Here is a 24973-nt window from a genome sequence, read left to right on the forward strand (position 1 = left end):
TGCACGACATTTGCAGAACTGAGTTCCGGTTTGTTGAGGTGGCACGCGGGCAGCCGGCACGCCAACGCACTCTTGGGCCTGCAAATTTATATTTCAACGAGTGTGAGGGAAAGGTGTGCCGCTGCCACGGCGGTGGGAGAGAAGTTTGCTGGCTTTCCTGGTCCACGGGTGCCTCTGCTTTACAAGGTAAGAGTGTGGGTATGGCAGTCAGTACTCAGTAAATAGTTGCCAAATGAATATACTGTAATAACAAATGGACAGTCCTCGATTAATGCCATAGGTATTTATGGAGAATATGTTCTCCTTCTGTGTAGACCCTAGAACGTGACCTAGGAAAATAACCTGTTTTCTATGGAGCTGAGATTCTGGTGTGGAAATAAGCCAAACCCACACGAGCAAAGTTAAGTACATTTGATGGTGGTAATGCTATGCGAGAAGGAAGGTCAAGAGGATCAGTGTTGCTATTTCAAAGAGGCTGATCTGGGAGGCATAACCAAAATGTAAATATTTGTAATAAAAACCTAAGAACAGGGAGAAAGCAAGATATTCATGTTTCTGAGGAAAGATACTTCCAGGTTGAATAAACTGTTTCTGTGTGGATGCCTAGCTAGCATGTTCACGGATTAGTAGTGAGGCTAAGTGTTTATAGACCAGTCAGCAAGGGAGGGAGGGAGAGATCCAGGGCTGTATACAGCATTGAGGGCCACTGTAAATCACTGAGATTTTACTCTGAAGGAAGTAGAAATCCACTGGTCAGTTTTAGGCAGAGATTTTTGTTTTAGAAGGAGATATCTACCTGCTTTGTTAGCACTGGACCTTTGGGTATGGAAGTAAGAACAAGGGCAGGGAACCATTGGGTTGGTAGCCAGTAGATGCAGTGGATGCAGAAGAAAACAGTTGTTGGGACAAGGAGGGTAACAGAGGTAGTGGCAAAACATGGGCAGATTCTGGTACATTTTTAATGTAAAATCAGTAAGTTTTACTGTGATATTGGATGTGGGATGTGAGGAGTTAAAAATAACGTCAAAGGTTTTGGCCTGAGCAACTGAAAGAAGGATGATATAATTTATTGAGCTTGGGAAGACTAGTGAGGTAAATTAAGAAAGAAAGGATGCATGGATTTTATTTTTCTCCTCGAGTATGGTTTCATAATTCATAGATAATTTTATGGTGTTCAAAGACATTTTAATTTTCTGATATACCTTTAGAATTAATATACCATCATGCTTAAAACAGAACTTTTATTTCTAAATCTTCCCTTTTATATGTTTGACTTTTTACAATTCATGTTGATATATTCTGTATTGTCACTCCTACACCATGTTTTGTGTGCAAGTTTGGACTTTTGTACTTTCATCATGCTGTCAGAGAGCTGAAATTGCCATTATTGCAGTGTCATCATCTTTCTATGTATAACAGTGTTTGTGATTTGTGCAATTAGTTGGATATTTTATTGAATCTTCCCTTATTTTATATAAATTACTGGAAAATGGAAAAGTGAAAGTGCTGATACTAGATATAAAAAGATGTGTCATAAACATAATGCAATTGTGACAAAGATGGAATTCATTAAGGATACTGAATGAAAGAACTCCAGTTTCAGTTCTGTGATCCTTAGGCTTAATCTGATTCTTTCTGTGTGAACTGTGAAGGGGCAAAAAACAGAATTAAAGAACATGTATGGGTTGCTAGAGAACATTGTCATACTTAAGACCTCCATAAAAGAGCACAATTAATGCAATGTCAATCTGTTGTTCAACTTTAAAAATAATATTTAACTTTCATAGCTATTTTTATAAACATTTGATGTATATAAGGGGAAACTACATATAGTGATGTCTAATCACTCCAGACTAGGCCACTCCGGATGAGGCTTCTCCGAACGAGGCCACTCGACCACGAGGCCGCTCTCCGGAATGACACCGCTCTGGTGAGGCCGGTCCTCTGTGGTGGCGAGGCTGCTGGCGGCTAGGCTGTGCTCCGCGGCGCCGCTGCCCAGGGCCAAGGTTCCAGGTGGCGAGGCTGCTGGCGTCGGGGCCGCGGGCAGTGGCTCTTACAGCTCTGACAAGAGCTCCAACAGCTCTCCTTCTTCTCTCTCCCCAATGACTCTCCTTCTTCTGCTTTCTTCTTCCTTCTTCTTCCTGGGACAGCTCTCCTTCTGCTCCCAACAGCCTTGCAGACCAATCTTTATGGGGGTGGTTGAGCCCCGCCCACACACAGGTGACCAATTGAATTTCAATTCACCCTAGTGTATATACATGTGCCCCACTGATTGGATGTCTTCATCGGCCTGCCCCGCCCCTACATCCAGGGTTTACAAGTAAGTTCCTCTGGGAGGGGCAGGCCCTTACAATCTTATGATTGATGTGTTTATATCTATGATTACGTGATTTTTAATTTCCCTGTTAATATCTAAATATTTCTGTATCTGCTCTAAGTTTATTTTGTAAGTGATACAAAATTGAAAGAATTTTGGTTTTGTTTGAATGATTTTTTTGCCATTTCATACCATACCTAAAAATAAATTTATAAAGGCTTTAATTTTAAATATAAAAATTAAAAATTAGCAAATATAAGAGAAAAGCAGAATAACTAACAGAAACAATTTAAGACAGGTTACATGGGCATGGACTGACTGTATAGGAAAATTTTTCTTTTTTTTAAGTTAAAGGCCAATCATTTGGAAGTTCTACAAAGCAAATAAAGGATACACCAAAAATATAAGGGATTCTTGAAACAGTACAATAAAGGTGAAATACTTAGTGTAAAAATGGGCAAAATATGAAAACAAATTTAACAAGATAGAATATGTCTATAAAAATCAAGCTTTAATGTGGAAACAGTCTCCATGACCATTGTCAGATGAATAGGTAAAGAAAATGTAGTATATACATATAATGGAAGTTTGTTGACCTTTAAAGAGATGGAAATTCTGCACTATGGTACACAGGAGGAAACTTGAAGACATTATGCTTAGTGAAATAAGACAAATTTTACATGATTCCACTTACATGAAGTATCTAAATCGGTCAAATTCATAGAATTGAGGAGTGGAGTGGTGTTCACCAGGTCTGGAGAAATGGGAAATGGTCAACAGCAATACTTAATACCCTTAAGAAGATAGATTTGTGTTGTGTTCTTTCCACAATAAAATTTAAAAAAAAAAATCAAGCTTTACCCTAGTAATCAAACAACAGGAAGATATCATTTAGGAAATGAGATGACCAAAAAATGCAATGGGCATGAGTCATAATGTTCTATGATGATAAGAGTTTAGGGAAATGTCTCAGTAATAGATCCCAAATATCTGGTTTTAAAATTTAAAGTTTTTCTTTGTTTTCATTTTTTTTAGCAGTAAGACTATATTACATATGTCAACAAAAAAAGAATTATGGAAAACTTAAAAGATTTATGAGAAATTTAAGTTTATAAGCAGTTGACAAATTACAGAAAATAGGAGAGAACATAAGTATAAATTGGCACAAAATTTCTAGAGGAACAATGTACTAATACATATCAAGTCCTTCCCTGCCCCCACATCATTTAGCCCTAAAATTGGACATAAAGTAAAAAAGAAAGAGAAAGAGAAATGTTTTATAATTTTTAGCTAAGGTCATTATAGCACAGTTTATAATACTTAAAAAAGAAATAGACTATCTAAAAACAATGAATTTAATTATAGTAAGATGATTGTTATAGCCATTTAATAGATTGCAGTATACATTTTAATTATCTTTTAGCTACTTATTTATTATATGTAAAAATTATTTGCTATAATGCTTAAATAAATATCATGTGACACAACAAAATATAAAAGGCCATTTTGTCTTATAAAATAAAATTATAGATATCCAGATATTTTGTATATACTGTATATTTTATAAAGTATAGATGTTTTGTAGATTGAAACCCCAGAAGCCCTTCACATTGCCAGATCTCAATCATTATCTTCGAAAAGTAAACACTATTCTACTTTTTAGGCAATTATTTCCCTGTGTATTTTTCTTTTTTCATTATCTAAATATGTATCTTGGAGTACCTGGGTGGCTCAGTTGATTAAGTGTTCGACTCTTGATTTTTGCTCATGTCATGATCTCAGTGTCTTGAGACTGAGCCCATGTTGGGTTCCACAGTGGTGTCTACACTTATGAGTCTCTCCCTCTGCCCCTCCCCCCACCCTCCTAACCTTTGAGCACATAGTCTCTCCATCTCTAAAAAAAAAAAAAAAAACTTCCCTAGACAACATAGTTTAATATTACCCTATTTCTTAAAATTTGGCATGTCATGAAACCTCTTAATTTACAAGTGAATTCTCTACCTCTTTCCCTTGCAGCAAGCCTATCAAGTTGAAAAACACAAGTCTTTTAAATTGCAAATTTCCCATTTTGGGATTTTGTTGAATACATTCATTTTGCAATTCATATTTTCCACTGCCCTGTGTATTTTCTCTAACTTGGAAGAAAGTAGACCTAGGTTAGATTTTTATTTATTTATTTTTTAAAAATTGTTTTATTTATTTTATTTATTTTTTAAAAATTTATTAGACAGAGAGAGATCATAGGTAGGCAGAGAGGCAGGAAGAGAGAGAGAGGGAAGCAGGCTCCATGCTGAGCAGAGAGCCCAATGTGGGGCTTGATCCCAGGACCCTGAGATCATGACCTGAGCCGAAGGCAGAGGCTTAACCCACTGAGCCACCCAGGGGTCCCTATTTTTTTTATTTTTTAATTTTTTTAGTTTTTGGCAAGATCACACATGAATTTGGTTATTTCTAGTTTGCCTCTTCTGTTATGCTTAATGCCTATATCCATTAATTCATTGATAATTGAATCTCAACATTTCTTTTTAAGTTATTGCCAGGGGTACTTAATGTTAGTTTTACTTTTCCTCCTCTGTTGACTATTAATAGTCTTTATTTGTTGTATTAATAAAACATTCATACTCTTACTTATCACATGACTTAAAGTATTAATAACATCAGTACTTTATGTGGAAAAAAAGATAAATGTTCAATTTTTCTTTTTTATAGATTTCCAGATAATCAATTTGTTCCCTCTCATCTCCTGAAAGTAACTAGATTATTGTCAAATTATCATTAGAAACTCATGTACTTAAGCATATTTGATGGATTTCAAACTTCTAATATAAAATCAGTCCATCTTAAAGCTCAAATCTTTAAGTATAGCCCTTCCTCATATTGAATTCCATCTCCGTCTGATGTGATCCTGGGAGTATTTGCAGTGACAAGTTACTCCAGGTTCACTGTGCATTTCCAGCCTCGGACCTGGAATCAGTCATTTCTCCAAGAAGCCCTCATGTTCTTCAGCAGGAAAAGATCTTTTCAGTTTACAACCTGGATTACAGCAGTATTAATTTTTACCTGATATTCTTCTATATAATTTTGTGGCTGCAACTTAGAGGAAAGTAAACATTAGATAGAACAATTAATTGGTCAATAGATGATCAAACGCTTAATGAGTTCATCCTGATTTCCAATTTAACTTCAGGCCTGCAGTACTATTCAACCTTTTCTACTTTATATTTCTTTTACCTTCAGAATTCTGTTTTCACGTACAGAGAGGGGTGACAAGATTAGTGTTCAGTAATTACTCATTTGCCTTATTCCAAATCACACCCGCATTGATGTCCACATAATAATGCAAATACCTCAAAACCTGAAATGATTACCAAACACACTTAAAAGATTTTGAATGTATTATTTTTTGTCCTCAGTTAGTTCTAACTTAACTCTATCTACTTTGTCCTATATATATATGTATTTGTGTGTGTGTATATATATATATGCTATATAGAATTGTTATGTATATTACATATAATATATATATTATATGCAATATAAATGCTGTATATAATTCTTTTCATTAATATTAGTTCTATATAGATAGCTATATATCCAAGACTTATATGAAAATCTGAAATTTTATAAGTTTTCTGAATTTTTGAAAGCTTGTTTCAGAATAGGTCTTCCAACTTCACAGAGCTCTCACATCTGTTTTTTTTTTTTTCAATTAGTATTTAAAAATAGATTCATCTGGCTCAGTTCTCCTCACCCACTTTAATCTAGACTTTTTCTTTTCTTCGTTTGTGTTGCTTTTGTCATAGTAAGTTTTAATTCAGTAATTTGGCTCTCAGTGCTTTTTTGTTTTTGTTTTTTGTTTTTTTTGGGGGGGGGTTTGTTTGTTTCCTCTCTCTCGGTGTGGAACTCTGTTCTGGATGGGAGCCATGCTTAATCAGTTTCAAGAATTAAAGAGGGGTTGGGCTGCAGTTGTCCAGTTTCACTGACCAGTTGTGGATTAGACAAAACGCCTGCTACTTTAGCAATTTTCAAATTGGCCCATGGCAACTATACCATCCTCAAATCTCAAGACCTATGATTGTTACCTATGTTCCCACTGTTCTAAAAACAGATAACACAGGGCATATAGCTACATGTTTCCTCACTGTATTTTGGGTTTGGGAAAATATCTTAAAACATAATTTTGTTGTAAATAAGGTCCATCAATTTTGGTTTATTATTTAATTGTTCTGTCTGTTTTTATAAGGATGTTTGAGGAGATTAAATATCATGCTACTTTCTTATTTTCCCAGAAACCCTTGTTCTTATTTTGAAACTAATATTTCATGTTGGAGGAATATGTCCTTAAATAAAAATAACTTCCCTCTCCTTTCAGTGTTCCTATTTCAACGGATTAGAAGTCTAATAACTGCATTTTGTGTGTAAAATAGAACAAATTTTGGCAGCACCTGTGCCAACCAATTAAAGTAAAAGCATAAACCAGAGCTGAACACAGTGCACCAGAAATTGTGTTAACATCAGGCAAGTATCTTTTGGCTCTTTCCACAAAAATCTGCACTGTAGATAAATTGCAATAAATGAGACTGACAGTTATTCAGTATTGGTCTGTTTAACTTCATTTGAAGAGCCAAAGCCTAAGATTTTTCTTCAACAACAAAATTAGTAGTAATAGTCAAATCCTTTTTGTTTAATGCAGTTTTGTATCAATTATTTTTTAGTATTACTAAATGTTATTTGAGAAATCAGTCTGCAGTTATCCCTGCTATCCATCCCTTTTGGCTTCACTACTTCTATCCGTGAACTCTGCCTTTGGGAATATAAACATATGGTGCATTTTGCAAAAATTTATTCCAATGCTTATAAAGTCATATTTTATTAGACTCTGTGGTTACATTTATTTACTACTGGACTATTGCATCAGAAGAATAAGTCATATATAACCTTGTATAAGCTACGATTTTATGACAACAATTAGTTGGAACAACTATGCTAGGAAAAGGTAGCTCATTTGTAAAGTGGTGGTAAAAGTGTTCTGCTCTTAATCTTCTACTTTGAAAGTTTCAACTGTTAAGCAGTTTAAAAAATTTCAGGAGTACAAAACTATTTCTGTGTACATTAAATAAGCTTTCTAGGAAGTCCTGAAGAGTTTCTTCAGTTTTTACACATGCCTAAAAATGCATCATTGTCTTTTAGATTTGAGTTTTTGAACAAAATGCAGTTGAGAGAATATACTACACAGAATAACACTCGGGTTTTGAGGATTACAGACCCAAGTCTTCACTGTGATTTTGCTATATGCTATATGACCTTGAAGAAATACATCATTATGTACCGCAACTTTCTCCTCTAAAAATTGAAACAGTAATAATATTAAATTAATGAGATTATTATGGAAATTAAAGTTTATAATAAATACAAACCAACTTTTACTCTGGTGTATAGTCGTAAAAACTTTGAACATAGAAAGCATCACAAATTTTACATGTCCAAACTATAACACTTTTTTCCGCCATCCAACATCCCTACTACAGCTTTTGATATGACTTACTGCCTTTCTTCTTTCAATTCTTTGTTCAAAGATGATAACGAATATTAAATGTTAAGGATATTATTCATTTACTTATGGTGCCACAGTAGAGTAAACCATTCTTCAGTACTCTGTAGAAGTTTTAAACATGTTTATGTCTGAATAGGTGGATACTAATTACTAAATCTGATTTTTTTTAAAAGATTAGCAATCAAAAATTGATATATCTGATTTTAGATTAGGGTCTCATTTTATAACAACTTTATTTTCAAAAAGTTCTGTTTTCTTTTATGTAAGCCATGCACTCACAAATTTATAGATTAACATGTTTTATCAACATTAGAAAATAGCTCTTTTATGAAATTTCCTATTACCTTTGGACTAAAATGTTAAATTATTCAGCTTTTTCCAATGAATAAAGTATAAATGTAGAGAAAGATTTTCTTATATTTTATCTATTTCCCATGTTTAATAAAAATAATTGTGGAGTAGTTTATACTTAAGTTAGTGGAATTAATCTTTTTCCTTTAATAAGGATATTTGTCATTTAGATATACATTTTCAAATATAAATTTGAAAACACTGGCTTTTGCTAAGATCTCTTTCATTCATCGTGACAGAGGAACCTAAATCCCATTTGTATTACACACTTTGGCATACTCTAAAAAACGAAAGAAGGTCAATGTGCTTGCAGTATAGAAAGTAAGAGGAGAATAATAGGTAATAAAATGATGTTGGGGTGCCTGTGTGGCTCAGTGGGTTAAGCCTCTGCCTTCGGCTCAGTTAATGATCTCAGGGTCCTGGGAATGAGTCCCGCATCTGGCTCTCTGCTCAGCAGGGAGCCAGCTTCCTCCTCTCTCTTTCTGCCTGCCTCTCTGCCTACTCTCTCTCTGTCAAATAAATAAAATCTTAAAAAAAAAAAAAAAGATGTTACTAGTCCACGCAGAGTTTCACATACTATTTATATACATATTTTTTGATATGTTAAAGTTTGTATGTGTGCATAAATTTTAATTGCTATAATATAACCAAAAAGATTAGGTTTACTTTTAATATTAGCATTTCCCTACTTTTGTAATTTCTGCAAAGATGTTTAGGCCTATAATCTTCTTAGTTGCAAATTTTTTTATGTTCTAACTTTAATGTTTAAATTTTAGCGCCTAAAGGAAACTTTGCCTTTGTAACCCCACCCCTCTTAGCATTAGCTTTACAAAAGCCTGTGCTTACTGAGAGAAGAAAAAATAGAGTGCTTTTAGTGGTAGTGGTAATGGTCAGATTTATTTTCTAATTTATTTTTATAAATAATGGGATATTACTTAAACACTAAGATAGTAAAGTAATATTCAGATATTACATTAAAGTAACTTAAAGCATGACTTTAAAATACAATGAAAAGGGGCACCTGGGGTGGCTCAGATGGTTAAGCATCTGCCTTAGGCTCAGGTCATGATCCCAGGGTCCTGGGATCAAGCCCCGCTTTGGCCCTGCATCAGCCCCGCATCAGTTCTGCATCAGCTCCGCATCACCCAGTTTAGACCCCTACTGGCCTCCCTGTTTGGCAGGACGCCTGCTTTCCCTCTCCCACTCCTTCTGCTTGTGTTCCTGTTCTCTGTCGCTCTCTCTGTCACATAAATGTAAAAAATAAATTAAAAAAAAATGCAATGAAAATCTAGTAAGAGGTTATGCAGGTGAGTTACATCACCTAAAGCTATTTTTAAAAGACTATTTAAGAATATTTAAATCTTCATAGGAAAAAAATTAGGATAATTAGAGAGGCTGGTTAAAAGATTATTACAGTAAAAACAACAGAAGATACATGTAATTTTTGACCATGGTCATGACAGAATTCTTATATTTAAAGTATATTTTTGATCTATGATGAAGGTAGGGAAGTGTCAAAACTGACTTCCATCTTTACATCTAGAGAGACTGAATATAGATGGTGCCACTACCCAGGACAGTAAGATCATGAAGTAATAGTGTTGGTGATTTTCTGATTTTACATGGAAAACTGTTAAGTGGGCATTTGTACGTATAAGTTAGGAGCTCAGAAATGTATCCTAGAATGAGAACTATGAGTCATGCCTTTAATTCATGGAATGATCATTTTTAAAAGCTGAATGTACAAAGTACAAGACATGGTCGCTGTATTGGTCGCTATTTAGGATACAAGAATATTACGAATTTTTCTCTAAAACATATGTTGTTTTTTTTTAAAAGATTTTATTTATTTATTTGACAGACAGAGATCACAAGTAGGGAGAGAGAGAGAGAGAGAGAGAGGGAAGTGGCTCGCTGCTAAGCTGAGAGCCTGATGCGGGGCTGGATCCCTGGACCCTGAAATCATGACCTAAACTGAAGGCAGAGGCTTTAACTCACTGAGCCACCCAGGTGACCCTCTAAAAAATATGTTAAGAGTTAGGTTTCATTAGCTTTTCTTTGGTTCTCCTGTCATATTGATCTCAACAAAAAGGATATTCTCAGATATTTGAGGGCTTTGAAAAAAATCACATCCATGACTCCTCAGTGAAAATTTAATCAAGATGTAATTTAAGTAACCAGGAGACAGGTTGAAATAAATCCAGATTTGGAAGCCATGGTGTAATAGAACCGACAGGAAAAATGACACCAGTAAAACATGAAGAGCAGTAAGGCATGCACATAAATAACTAAAACAAAATGTACAAAGTAGTGTGTCCCCTGTGAAATAATATACAAATAAAGTTCAATTTAGTATAGGAAACTGGAAATTTTTTCCATAACAGAAGATCACAGATGCCTGAGATAGGAGGTGACTGTAGAACTGGGTGTTTCAGGTAATTGGGATTTGAATAGGGAAGGATAGGAGATAAATGATTAGGTGCTTCAAAAACCAGCAAGAGCAGGTACAAGAAGCTGGACAAGATACATAGGCTCCTCCCTGTGAAAGTAGCAGGCGTAGCAAGTAGAGCACTGGGTGACTCAGCAGGACAGCTAGTTTAGACCAAACCGAGCGTGGCTTTCAATTTATATGTCATTTCACTGTCCATTAAATGGACAATCATTATTTATAGGTCCAACCCAATAATTTTTAATTATCCTAATAGAAATAAATGAAATTTTGCTTAAGGACTTCTCTTTAGGAGTTCAGTTGTAACTGACATTCAAAATAAATTGTTCATTCTGAGGTAGGATTTCTTAAGCATTAGATCTAATGTTTATGCAATATCTTATAAGAAAAGATACAGACAAGTAGGGAAATTAACAAAGCAAGAAGGAAACAAAAGTTTTCAATTTAATTTTTTCAGTATTAAAGATATCATTTAACAATATTATAAGTCATAGACTACCTGTCAATGCTGATTGACTATAAAGAACTATAATTAAAGAGAATTCTTAAAATGCTTCTGTACTTAAAAAATGTGAAAATTTGCCAAAGGAGTTTTACCTTGGTGAACAGAATGTTATTTTAGCAAACAGATTAACTTTATTTTATTTATTTATTTATTTTTTAAGATTTTATTTATTATTTGACAGATAGAGATCACAAGTAGGCAGAGAAGCAGGCAGAGAGAGAGGAGGAAGCAGGCTCCCCGCTGAGCAGAGAGCCTGATGCAGGGCTCAATCCCAGGACTCTGGGATCATGACCCGAGCTGAAGGCAGAGGCTTTAACCCACTGAGCCACCCAGGTGCCCCCAGATTGGCTTTAAAAAGTATTATTCTTCAAAATAAGATTTGATGAGTAAATTACTAGATACAAAGTTGTTCCACATATTTGCAGTATGATGTATTCTGTATATGAATGTGAGACTCTTAGAATACATATAATTTTATAAATCTTTTACTTATTTCAGGTTCATGCTTGCACCAATGTAAATATTAAATTCCTAAATACACAAAACAAGTAATTCAATAAATACTTAAAATAAGAGAAATTTTCTGTTTTTAAATCATAATTGTTTTAAACAAATAGCCTTATTGTTAGCTTATTTTCCATGAGCCTTCTATTTCCTAATGTAATCAAATACTTCCTCTTTGACCTTTTTTCCCCTTTTTTACATGTCTTAGAATGGTAACACAGACTGTAAATTATTGTAAGCACATAGAAATCTATAGAACATTTAAACAGAACTAAAGAAAATTGGGCAAAACAAAAAAAAATAAAGATTGCAGCAAAAATGATGCCTATAAAAAACTGTTTTCATTTCTCTTTCTTGTCTCATCACTATCTATACTTGGCATATTCTTTTTCCACTTTTGTTCATTGAAACTGAACTCAGATGGCATTTTCTCAATAATCTTTCTTTTCTCTTCTCCCAGAATGTGAGATAAAAGTCAGGTTATATACTTGAAATCTGTCATCAGATAAACCTAATTTGTGTCTAATCCTTGCACTCCTTACTTTGAGAATTTAAAGTTACTATTCTTTCCTAAGGAGACAGAGAGAGATAAATCCCTGTCTGAGGAATTTCTATGAGGATTTAACGAACTTCTATATGTAAAGAGCTTAGAATTATTACATGTTATATAATATTTTCATGTTGTACTGTAATTGCTTCTGCTCTCTTATCCTTATTCTCTGATTTTTCCTTGAATTCATTCTGATGTAATTCTGCATCCAAAACACTGAAAATCAATGGCTAACCACCATGACAATAAATCCAATTTTATTTCTTAATTCTCATCAAATCATAGCACTGTTGGGCTGAATCAATTGATCACTGCCTTCCCAGGAGTATATTTTAGTGTTTGACACTCAGGCCCACTCCCCACTGTTGTTTTTCCTCTTCAGTCACCAGCTAGTCCTTCTCAGTCCCATTTGCTGATTGCTCATATCCTCAGTCTCTTAAAGATGGCGAGACCCAAGTCCCGTGGCCTTTCTGCTGCATTCTCACTGCCATGATAATCTCATGCAGCCCATATGCTGAAGTCTCTTATATTTGTATCTACTATGAATGCAATATCTGTCTATACAGTAGCTTCTTAATGTCTCCATTTAGATATCTAAGAAACATCCAAACTTGATCTCCTTTGCAGTTCCCCCATCCCATCATGCTCTTGTATCAGTCTTCCACATGTCTCAGTTGATGGCAGCGCTGTCCTATTTGCATAGTCTCAAACCCAGGTGTCTTGTTTCTCTCTTTTTCTCATATTCTCTCTCATATACCACATCAAATCCATTCATTGGCTAAATATTAAAATACATAATCTATAGAATTAGACATTTTCTTACCTGTCTAGTCCTCTTTTTCTGTTCCAAGTCTAGATTATAATAATAATAATAATAATAATGATAATAAACCCTCCCTCTTTATATTATCTGTTCCTCTAGAGTATGTTTTTAATACAAAGCCTGAATGAGCCTTCATAAAACATACTTAGATCATGTTCATTCTTTTCTCAAAAAATTTGCAATGCCTCCCCATATCATTTAGCACTCACACACAAACACACACAAACAAATCCAGTGTATTTGGAGTTTCCTAAAAATTTCCACAGATTTCTTCCTTATGTCTTTCATGTCCACCAAAGCCAGTGGCTTCCTTTCTGAATGTTGAGCTTGTCAGTTAGACTTTTACTTCAAGATCCTTCCACTTACTCTTCTTTCTGCCCATGATGTTCCTTGTTCACATTTCTGAAGGCTAGCTCCCTCATCAACTTTAGCCCTTCACTCAAATACAATTTCTAAATAAAGAGGTTCCTCATGGCTGCTCTATCTTTTAACTTGCATGCAACACTCCTTATCTTCCTTCTTTGCTTAAGTTTTCCCAATAGCATATATAAATGACTTTACCTGTACTTTGTCTTACATCATTAGAAAGTCATCACTGTGGAAGTGACTACTCCTCTCCCTCCCCAATAGTTAAGTGATAAACCTAAAACCTAATAATCTAGAAAAATAGCTGGTGAATAATTGACCTGTAATAGATATTTGATTAATTTAATTGAGTTGAATTGATTCCTTTCTTTGGCTTTTGTGTTCATCTGCTTGGGCTGCCATTAACAACAACAGCAGCAGCTGCAACAATAACAAAAACATAGGCAGGCTAGCTTGATAGAAATTTATGTTCTTTAGAGTGCTGGAGGCTAGAAGTCCACACTCAAGGTTGGGGCCAATTATGTTTCTGGTGATGACTCTTTCTTGGTTGTTGACAGCCACCTTCTCACTTTGCCCTCAATGGTCTTTCCTTAGTGCATGCATTTGGAGATCGAGAGAGAGAGAGAGAGAGAGAGAGAAGTTCTCTGATGCCTCTTCTTATTAGGACACTAACCTAATAAAGGGCTCAACTTCTAGGACCTCATGTAACCATAATTACTTTTTAGAAGTTCCCATTCCCAAATCAGTCCTTTTGAGGGGAAGGGGGGCCAGGAATTCAGCATATGAATTTTGGGGGAATACACTCAGTATTTCTTACATAACAACTTTCCAATTGAGGTTGTGAACTTTTAGATACAGAGTCAATGTTGTCCATGTTTCTATGTGTAATATCCAACCAATAAAAAATATTTATTAGTTTACCTAAAGATAGGTGATATGCATTGTCAAATTTTAAAAATCTACTTAAATGTGTATAGAACATTTACTATTTTATCATAAATGTATAGAGAAATTTTTAAATTAGTCATGTTTCTTTAAAAACCACATGACTTTCCCTATTTTTTAATATTGTTGTTTTGGAAAGATTTAGAAAGCCTATAACTTGAAAATTGAATTTATACTTGCATTATTACTGAATGAGTTCTACATAATAATTCTAATAGGAATCAGTAGCAAACATAGTATTTTAGTTATATGTGCTGCCGAAGCTATCACAGTAACAAACATCATAAAAATGAGAATGCTTTGATAATGGTGAAAATATTCCCCCAATTTAAGTGCCCTTCCTTACTTGTTTCTTACACAATACTGTTTTTTCCCTGCATCTAAAGTAAAGAATTATCTTTATTCATACAATAAAAAATATTTTAATTTTTTTTTCTTTCTTGCCTCCTGAGGTATATGCCAATTTCATTTTTGGTTTTTATGTTATAAAACAAATCCCCCTGTCTTCCCAAATATGTTGTGGTTTGTTTAAATATAACACTAATAATTCATATGCAATTGTTCTTAAGTGAAATGTTTAATTAAGAATAACCTGTCTTTCAAGTTCAACAGTGTCTTCAGAAACACCTGATAAACATCAAGCAGATTGTTATGAGCTATTTATTTAAATTAAATAATAATTTCCTATTTTTTGTTAAATGTTTATGGATAATTAATGAAATAAAAATGTTTCAAGGAATTCCAGGTAATGCACAGTGTTATAGTAGGTTTTGGGGCTCAGTCAGTTCTAGGATTTAGTACCTTCACTTGTAGAATTAGGATTGTATGCTAACATACCAACTACACAGAAAGACTGACTTATAAAAATAGAAATCCTTAATCAACAGAGTGGAATAAAACAAGAAGGAAGAACATAAAAGACACGATTAACTGAAAGAATAAAAAAGGTTCTAAAACTATGCAAGTATGATACAATAAAAGCTTAGGAACAAAATTAAAAAAATGATTTTGATTTAGCCAATTTCTATAGAAAATAACTCAAATATATAGATTCCCACTTTTAGTCTAGAGTCTTTTTTTTTTTTTCCTAATTTAGAGCATTCTTAAAGTAATACCTCCAAAACAAATTGAGTAATACTCATCCTGTTTGGGAGAGACATCAAAAAATGAGGTTATTAAGTTTCTTTGACAAACATTCCACATATGTCTAATTTATTTTAATTTTGTCAGCAAATATTTTCTTATGCCATGTATCAGAAAGATATTTTTTTCTCCTGAGGAATACACACTGAATCACCATATTTATATATTTTTCATAAATAACAGCAAAAAACCTTATCTAGGAAAATCATTTTCAAACTCTTTTGGCATGACACATAACTTTGGTCTATTTATTGCTCTTCAAGAATAACATTTAATTTAAACAATTTATTCTGCAACAGTGACAAATCTAAGATTTTCTGTTAGGAAATCACATCCTATTCGCCTCCTGTAGTTTAGCTCAATGAACTCTAAAAATAAAATTTCAAATAATAGTAGATATACATTGAGTTACTCCTAAATAATACTTCAGAACACAACAGGCCTTCTAGTAAATCTGAATGTAGGAATGATTCCCTACAGATACCAGAGACCCACCATAGCCATTGTATTATTAGTTACACCAGGAAGCCTTGTCACAGTGCGTGACTGCTGAACCTGGAAATACTCTGAAATGTCACAGACCAAATATCCATTGCTATATAGAAACTACAGAGACCTATAAAGGTGTTTTAAGTTGGATTGACATTTCTGCTTCCTTAAAAACTTCAGCTTTCAAGAAGCTAATGTTATCTGGGTCTATTGTTTCCTTCTTTCTATATTGTATGCATACCATTTCTTGGTAAAACTCTTAAATAGCTATAAATTGTGTTTGATTCAAGGAGTTTATGGATTACATATAAATATAGAAGACTAAATTAGGTATTGAAGAATTTAGAGAAAAAAAATTCACATTTTTCAAGATGTTTAAATATGCACAGATCCTAAGCACTAACAACAAAAATACATTATTTATTTTATAAAATAGGTGTTTAATTTGATAATAATGAAAAAATTCATTATGTTAAACTACAGAAATAGTATTATAAATGTTTAAAAACTTTTCATTTACACATTATCAGAATCACTAATCAGGTAAAAATGTAAAATTTAATCACATTAAAAAGAAAACTAGAACTGTGCTTTAAACTTTAAAGTATGAATTAGACAATAGAGGCAATAATCTAGATAAGAAATTAAGCCAAAGAACTTTCATAATCATTTCCAAATTTTTTATTTTATTTTTTTTATTTTTTATTTTTTATAAACATATATTTTTATCCCCAGGGGTACAGGTCTGTGAATCACCAGGTTTACACACTTCACAGCACTCACCAAAGCACATACCCTCCCCAATGTCCATAATCCCACCCCTTCTCCCAAACCAAACCCCATCCCCCCAGCAACCCTCAGTTTGTTTTGTGAGATTAAGAGTCACTTATGGTTTGTCTTTCTCCCAATCCCATCTTGTTTCATTTATTCTTCTCCTACCCACTTAAGCCCCCATGTTGCATCACCAATGAGGAAGTGGTGATGCATCATTTCCAAATTTTTAAGCATTTTTTTTAAAGTAGGTTCCACATGGATCTGGTGTGGAGCCTAACATGGGGTTTGAACGCATGACCCCGAGATCAAGACCGGAGCTGAGATCAAGAGTTGGACACTTCACTGACTTAGCCACACTGGTACCCCATTTTTAATGACAAACATTTTTGCTTGATTATTGAGATAATTTTTGTAAATTCTCTACTGTGTATAGGCACAGCTTTAAAATCAGTAAGAAAATGGGGCAAAACTAGTTGTACATTTGGGAAATAATAGTTTATTAAAATCACTGATTTAATGCTTACCTGTGTTTGTAATAATGATGTCTATGTTACTTTAATGCTAAACTAATTTTTATTTGGAAAAAAATTGTTTAAGCTCTTCTATCCTGTTAGGCGTTAGTTGAACAGTTAGGCAGTCAGGAATAGGGTCCCCAAAAAGAAAATATGGAGTCAGGACAGCTAAAATAACACTGACCTCCTATTTTGCAGCTTAGGCAAGACCACACTGACTTTCTGCTTTGCAGCCTTTGCAGAAATGACTTCTGCAAAATGTCCTAAAATAAAACAATTAACCACAAGAGCACTAGTCAGTATCACAGGCAAGGGGCAGTTAAGACCTAAGCCCCCAGGTGTCGACAAAAGAATGGATTCATCAGTATATAGACATTAACCTAATAGGTAGGAAGATAATGTGACCAAAGCCCTAATTGCTTAAGATAGTTCTGCAAAAGAATTCATAAAACCCCTAAACTTAGAAACAATGGCAACCCACTCAGATCCCCCTCCCTCTCTGGGAGCTTTGTACTCTTGCTCAATAAACTTTGCTACACACCACTATTGGTCTGGTCTACCTCTTCATTCTTCAAACTGGTGTGACCAAGAATTGCAGGGACTAAGGGAACACAAAATCCTGTAATACCAAGTATATCTAGAAAACGATTTCCTTAGATTTCTAAAAGTGTTTGGAATTTTGTAGATTCTTGTTGTTTTTATTGTGTCTCAGAATTTGCACTGTGTTATAAAATGATTTCATGGAGGACCTAGCCTCTGAGGAGATCCCTTTGGAGTAGGTACAGGGAAAATGCTAATACTTGTCCATCATCAGCATTATATTTCAACTGGCATCTGAATGTTGGCTTTCTCATGGGGCATATTGTGGTCCATTTTGAAGCCACCCTCTTAAGATATACATAGTGCACAGTCCATATCCTGACTTGAGAGCAAAACTAGGTTAAAGCAGTAAAAACTTGTATACCTGGGCCTACTTCATTTTCCTCTCTCCTTACCACACTGTTCGTGGTTCCTTCAATAAACCACCAGTCTTCAAAATTCCTCAGAAAGGAAACCAACAGGAAGCTTCAAGTAGATACATAGTCCCAAGCTACGGAGGACAAATGTCAATTTCTTAAGGCTATTCCCCTCCCATGGCAGTTCTGGGCTGGATCTAAGAGTTTTTGCCGTTTTGATACATCTAACCCAAAATTATCAATGTCAGCTCTCACTTTGGTAAAAGTCCCTAGTGTTTCTGAGAATGCGCTCCCTTCAGTTACTTTAGTGAGCTATCCCTCAGCACCAACAGGCTCATTTTCTTCCTTTAAGTTCTCCATTTTCTGCCTATATGGCTGGATTGGTGGGAATTAAGGTTGAAACACTAGTTTGGATAACCTCCAAACAAGTAGGTGGAGTCCAGGGTAGGTTCAGGGTAGAATTTTGGCAGCTTCATAATTGTTTTATAATGTTAGTGGACATGTTGTTTATTGTATTCAAAATTGAAAAGAGAAAAAGACCAGTTTTACATATTGTAATATATTTCAGCTAGTCCACTGATATAACTAGAACTTTCCTGTAATACATGAATGAAAGGGGGGTGAGCTGTGAAGAAGAAACACTACAAACATTACAAAAGGGAAATAAAAATCCTTTAATGTGTATAAAGAGAATATTCTGTGAACATATAGCCATAAAGTGGTATGCTAATATTAATATAAAATTGGAGATATATTTTGTGTGATTATGAATAAACACTAAGCTTTGGTGGTCAATATATTAGCTCTGAGTAAAACCTGACTGCCTGTAATCTTTCATGAATATTTCACTTCACTTATTCTTTAGTACACTTGGGGATATGTATTATTTTTGTCTTCCATTTTCCCTGCCCTCAACCAAGCATATACCTCATATGTGTGCAATGAGGGTTAAATAAAAATTATTACATAACACAGCAGAGTAATTATTAAGAATTTAAAGTGGCAGAATAGCCTACTGAGAAATTAACTGTCTAGTTTTGTTTCATTTTTTTCTGTGATAGCACAACAAAATGGAAAAATGTTATTCTGTTCCACCCTCCTTTTGTAGCAGGGAGCTCTCTTTTTGTGTCCTTGGATTCTGAGTTTCTTTATTTCCTGAGTAAAGGTGTGGAGAGAGTTTTCTTATGTGTTAATGGGCAATGGAGAGAAGTTTTTGGGCAGAATATAAAAATAATATATATTAAAAAGTAAAATCCCCTATGTTTCCCTATACCCATTCCAATCTTTTGAGCATATTTAATTCACTTGACTGACAGGGACTGTAGCATCTGTGCACTTTGTCACTTAAAATTCTGTGGTTCTCCAAGGACTCTTGTTTCTCTAGTCTCTCTATGGATGTCTTTCATTAATTATGACAATTCCAAACTTTCTAGACATCACTTATTCCTTCTGGCATGGTCTCAGAATTTCAGGAGATATACAAAATTCTAATTCCCTCAGTAGAAACCAAAAGAAACACACACACACACACGCACACACAGACACACACACTAACATCTTTCCCTTTTTTTGTTGTTTTAACAAATCTATGAAAATGTATCTGTGTTTCCAATATGGCAGTTACCAGCCATATATTGCTTTTGAGCACTTAAAATGTGTCCAGTACACTGAAGAACTAAATTCTAACTTTCATATAATTTTAATTAGCTTAAAATTAAATTTAGTTAGTTAATGTAGCTTGTGGATACCACAAGACAGTGGGATTCTATAGGAAAAGTCATTTTATTTTGTGAAGCATTACGTGAAGAAACATTTTAGAGGAAGTATACACATTTTCATGGCAGTTACAGACATGTGGAAACTTCTGTTTTGTTTGTGAGAGCAAATTAAAAATGGGAAAATGTCAGTTAAAGCTAAAAACTTGTACTGATTGCTTAGAAAGAAACAATGAGCCACATAATTTTCTGATACAAAGAGGTTAAGGGAAAGTAAAAGATTTCATAATATGTAGATGATTAAGAGTTTTACAATACCAGTCTTTTTAGAGATGTTATAAAATTATGAAAAGAAAACCTCACTCTAACATTTGTGTCTTCATAAAACTGATCATGTGATAGTCAATGTGAGTGACTAAATTATCTTCGAATCTGAAAATTCACAAGGTGCAAGTACACTAAAAGTACATGAAATTTTCAATCTTAAATATAAGGCAGTAGGTTTTCTCTTTGAGCTGTCTGTGAAAACCCTGTGTATTCTACAAGTCAGGTAGACAGCAGAAGTCATGGAAAGGGGGATTCTGTTTTTCAGTTAGCACATAATCCGAAGCTGATAATCAGACTTCAATATTTTTATTGAGATTACAGTTTTGTTTTCCTTCAACATTATAAATTTAGCAAAGGATTATTGGAAATAAAGATAAAATCACAATGTAGCTGTTAAATTGTTCTGCTTTCTTGAAGACTTTCTGAAAATTTATATTAATATGAATACATGTAACATTTTATAATTATGCTAAGATGTGTACAGAAAAATAACCTGTGAAGTTCTCATTGATCTAGTAGGGAGTTTATACTTCTTTAGTAAAGTTACATCTATAATTTTTTTGCTTCACTTCACATTTAAGTAATTACCAATGAGTTTAAGATAGCCAAAAAAGTCAGTGTGTTTTATGTTTAAAATTATAGACATAACTATCTGAAATGAAGCTAGCTAATAGTGATATTAAGAACTTTTTTTGTTTTCTTGAAATTATCCACTAATGTTCATTTATATTAAATATAAGTTAATAAAATTTCTAGTCATGAACTTTGAAAGTTCACTAAAAGATATTGAAGATGAATAACTAAGTATTTTATCATACTTGAATATTTATGTCAGTATTTCATTTGGGAAAATGTTTTCCTGTGGAACAATGTTGTATATTTCACTATATACTATATTTGTCTCCAGGATTAGTTAGCAAGAGTTATGGAGTAAATCCTCTCTGATATAAAATATCAATTACATTTCCCTTATGCACCAGTATCTCCTTTTGTCCTTTGTTTAGATATAGTTGTCACATGCGCATGCATGTGGGTGTATCTGTGTGTTTTCATGAAAGAATAATCCATGTGAAGGCTAGTGAAGGGAATATTATGTTTTCTGTTAATTCAATGACAGTTTCAAAACTAAGCATTCATGGGGTGCCTGGTGGCTCAGTCATTTAAGTGTCTGATTCTTAATTTAGGCTCAGGTCATGATCTCATGGTTTGTGTGATCAAGCTCTGCATCAGGTTCTACACTCAGTGGCAAGTTTACTTGAAGATTCTCTCCCTCTGCCTGTCAGGCCACTTATACAAGTGTGTCTGTGCATGTTTTTGCTCTCTAAAATAAGTAAATAAATCTTAAAAAGACCAAAGTGCTAATGGAGAAATTAGGGAAAGTATAGACAGAGCCTTTTTTTTGCATTGTGTATGATATGAATAAAAATTAAATCATTCACTTTCTATTGGGTTTGTCCATCATGACATAATATATTCCAAGAAAGTCATACACAATCCTAACTAAGCCAACTTTCTGAAAAGAATATTATTTATCTCATTTGCTCTCTCGCAAATAATATTTTTGCTGTCACACGTTATTCTTTTAAAGTGTATCTTCAATGATTATTAAGAAGAGAATCATGTAGCACATAATTCTATATCAATTTAATAGTCAGTACTCTCATGCTTCTGTAGATAGTCAAAATAAACAGAACATCAAGAACAGTTACATCAGCACTGACTCCATTCTTGTCCTAATATACCACATCCTACTCTAGTAACTTTATAAAGATTATTTATTTATTTATTTGACAGAGAGAGAGAGAGACAGTGAGAGAGGTAACACAAGCAGGGGGAGTGGGAGAAGGAGAAGCAGGCCTCCTGTGGAGCAGGGAGCCAGATAAGGGGCTTGATCCCAGGACCCTGGTATCATGACCTGAGCTGAAGGCAGACACTTAATGACTGAGTACCTAGGTGCCCCTCTAGTATCATTATAAAGTGTGAAACATGCTTGTGCCGACCCTTTCATGACTTTTAAAACATTTCAATAATTTACAATCGATTCCAACCCCTGCTTAGTACTTTACTTTTATGAGGAAATTGGAATTCTTTTTTACCAGGGACCTGCCAATGTGGGCTGTGTTTGCATCAAAACTGTGAAGAAAGAGGTCCAGGTCATCATTGAGAAGTACTACACATGCCTAGGCAACAACTTACACACCAAGTGTGTGTGTGAGGAGTTTGCTGCTATTCTCAGCAAGAAACTGCAACAAGATAGCCGGCTATGTCACACATTTGAAGTGGATGCAGAAATGCCCCGTGAAAGGTATCTCAATCAATCTGTAGGAGGAGGAGAGAGAAAGGGAAGATAATTATGTTCCAGTGGTCTTAGCCCTGGATCAGGAGATCATTAAAGTAGATCCTAACACTAAGGAAATGTTGAAATTCTTGGGCTTTGTCCAACCTACAGGTCACTCAGCCTACAGTTGGGTTGAGTTTCAAAATGCCATATGGAGCCCCTTGAATCCTTCTATTGTTCTATAATTTCTTCAATAAATCTTGGAAAACAACAGCAGCAGCAGCAACAACAACAAAAGAAATTGCAATAAAGTTCCCTAGTCTAAAATCATTTCCACATTATAGGGGATTTCACTGTACATATTTCATATACATGCACATACTCCAGCTTTCAATTACATAATGGGTAATAATGCTAAATAAATTTACAAATTTCCTTTGATATTCTGTATTCTGATAATCTATTATTATGTATGTTACATAGAAAAATATCATTTTAACAATTTTCTGTGCTGAGGTTATTTCATAGCAGTGCAGTTGTCATCATTTTTCCTGTTATTTTTATCACATGCATAATTTTTAAAGATACAGTTCCTTATAATGACTTGGAAGAAATTACTGCCTTTAAGAATTCCACTATATTATTAGTATGTTACTCAATAGGCATTTTTCAGACATCCTCACTAAAATAAGCAATATCATTTCCTCTATCATTTTCCTCCATCCCTTTGTACTTGTTTCATAAGAAAATTTGAGCATGTGAATAAAATATTATAAATAGAATCTATTTTCAAATTAAGAAAGAAACAAACATATGTAAGATGATTTTCTGGGGCACCTGGGTGGTTCACTTGGTTAGGCAACTGCCTTCGTCTCAGGTCATGATCCTGGGGTCCCCACATTGGGCTCCCTGTTCAGTAGGGGATTGAGCCCTGCATTGGGCTCCCTGCTCAGTATGGGAGCCTGCTTTTCCCTCTTCCTCTGCTGTTCTGCCTGCTTGTGCTCTCTTGCTCTCTCTGTCAAATAAATAAGTAAAATCTTTAAAAAGAAAAAGATGATTTTCTAATGATTTCATAGTAAGGTTCTAACTATATTAATAACAATTGTTATAAAAGTACATATTTCTCTAATATATGTTTATAATGTATCTAGCATGTGTTTATATCATAAAGATACTATAAAATAAAATATTCAGAATGGGGGGATTTTCTGAATTTTAAAGTAATGGAAGAACTCCCAAAGAAGAATGTCAGTAGACATTCATCATAAAATACCACAACTTCTCAATATAAAAAAACTGCAATTAAAAGACAAATAGCTATGGATCAAAATATTAAAATAAACATGCTTAAATGCTTCAGACAGATAAGGAAATACTAAAGTGAAAATAAACGAGCACACTTTGAATTGACAATTCAGAAGAGAAGACTTTTTATATTTGCTATAAATATTCAAAACCCATCTGAACATGAAGCAGCTGATAAAATTACATTTTAAGAGAAAATTTTCATTACTAATTCCCTAATTCAGTCCTACAGGGAAGATATGAACTCTGGGGTTCAAGATATATATGTATACTTTTGTGGTCACATCTTAGTAGCTCTTCAAAAATTTAGCCTCTACAACATAACAAAATCTAACATTTTCTCCTCTACGTGTACCTGGTGTTCTTTTTGATCCATTCATGCTCTGCTTTTCAGTGGTGTCCTTAAGAAGGTCTTATTCTTGGATTTCAGTATAACCTTACCATCTCTGCTATTAATTAACCTTTCTTCCTCTGAACTGGTTACACATTCAGTGTGCATGTTTGTCTTTCTTTGTTCTATTTGAGCAGTCTGTGAAATGTAGAAGAGGAACCAAGGCTCTCTCAGCAAAAGGGCACCAACTTTTTTTTACAGCTACTCCTTGGTTCACGGATTCTCAGCGGTCAGTTTGAGATCATAATTGTGGTCGTGTGTCACCAAAGACTGTTCCCAGGGGCCTACCCTCAATTCCTTATTCCCTTACAGAATCCTAAATACCATTTCCAGTCCCTTTACCATTTAAGCTTTCAACTAAACAACTTCAAGATACAATTCTCAAGGGAGAACTGGAGGAGGGAAAAAAAAGCACAGTTGGAAACTAGCTTCTGTTGTGTGTGTATTCAGATAACCAGTGGCCAAACTGCAGAAATTTCTCCTAGCAAAACATATTTCTGAAAGAAGAGGAAGGTGATTCAGATAACTATCACAAGCCCAGCAAGTTTCATTGCTATAAATCTTAAGGGGGGGGTGGTTATTGTTTTTCAATCAGAGTAACCATAGTGTGGCACTTGATTATTCAGTGCATACTAAAAATGGCTTAACATTCTACAGAAAAACATCAACTCTTGTCATTTGTCTAAAAAGTACTGCTGTGTTCTGGTTTAATTTGTTTT

The 24973-nt window shown here is 34.2% G+C and overlaps 1 pseudogene across 1 annotated transcript; it reads left to right on the forward strand.

The window, feature by feature from the left end:
* Positions 1 to 22919, forward strand: LOC309870220 (small ribosomal subunit protein eS17 pseudogene; annotated as a pseudogene). Its single transcript, XR_014316491.1, has 2 exons — positions 1 to 186; positions 22380 to 22919. The product of XR_014316491.1 is annotated as a small ribosomal subunit protein eS17 pseudogene (transcript).
* The last annotated feature ends 2054 nt before the right edge of the window (positions 22920 to 24973 follow it).

This window comes from Mustela nivalis (genome assembly GCF_964662115.1).
Source record: "Mustela nivalis genome assembly, chromosome: 7".
Lineage (NCBI taxonomy): Eukaryota > Metazoa > Chordata > Mammalia > Carnivora > Mustelidae > Mustela > Mustela nivalis.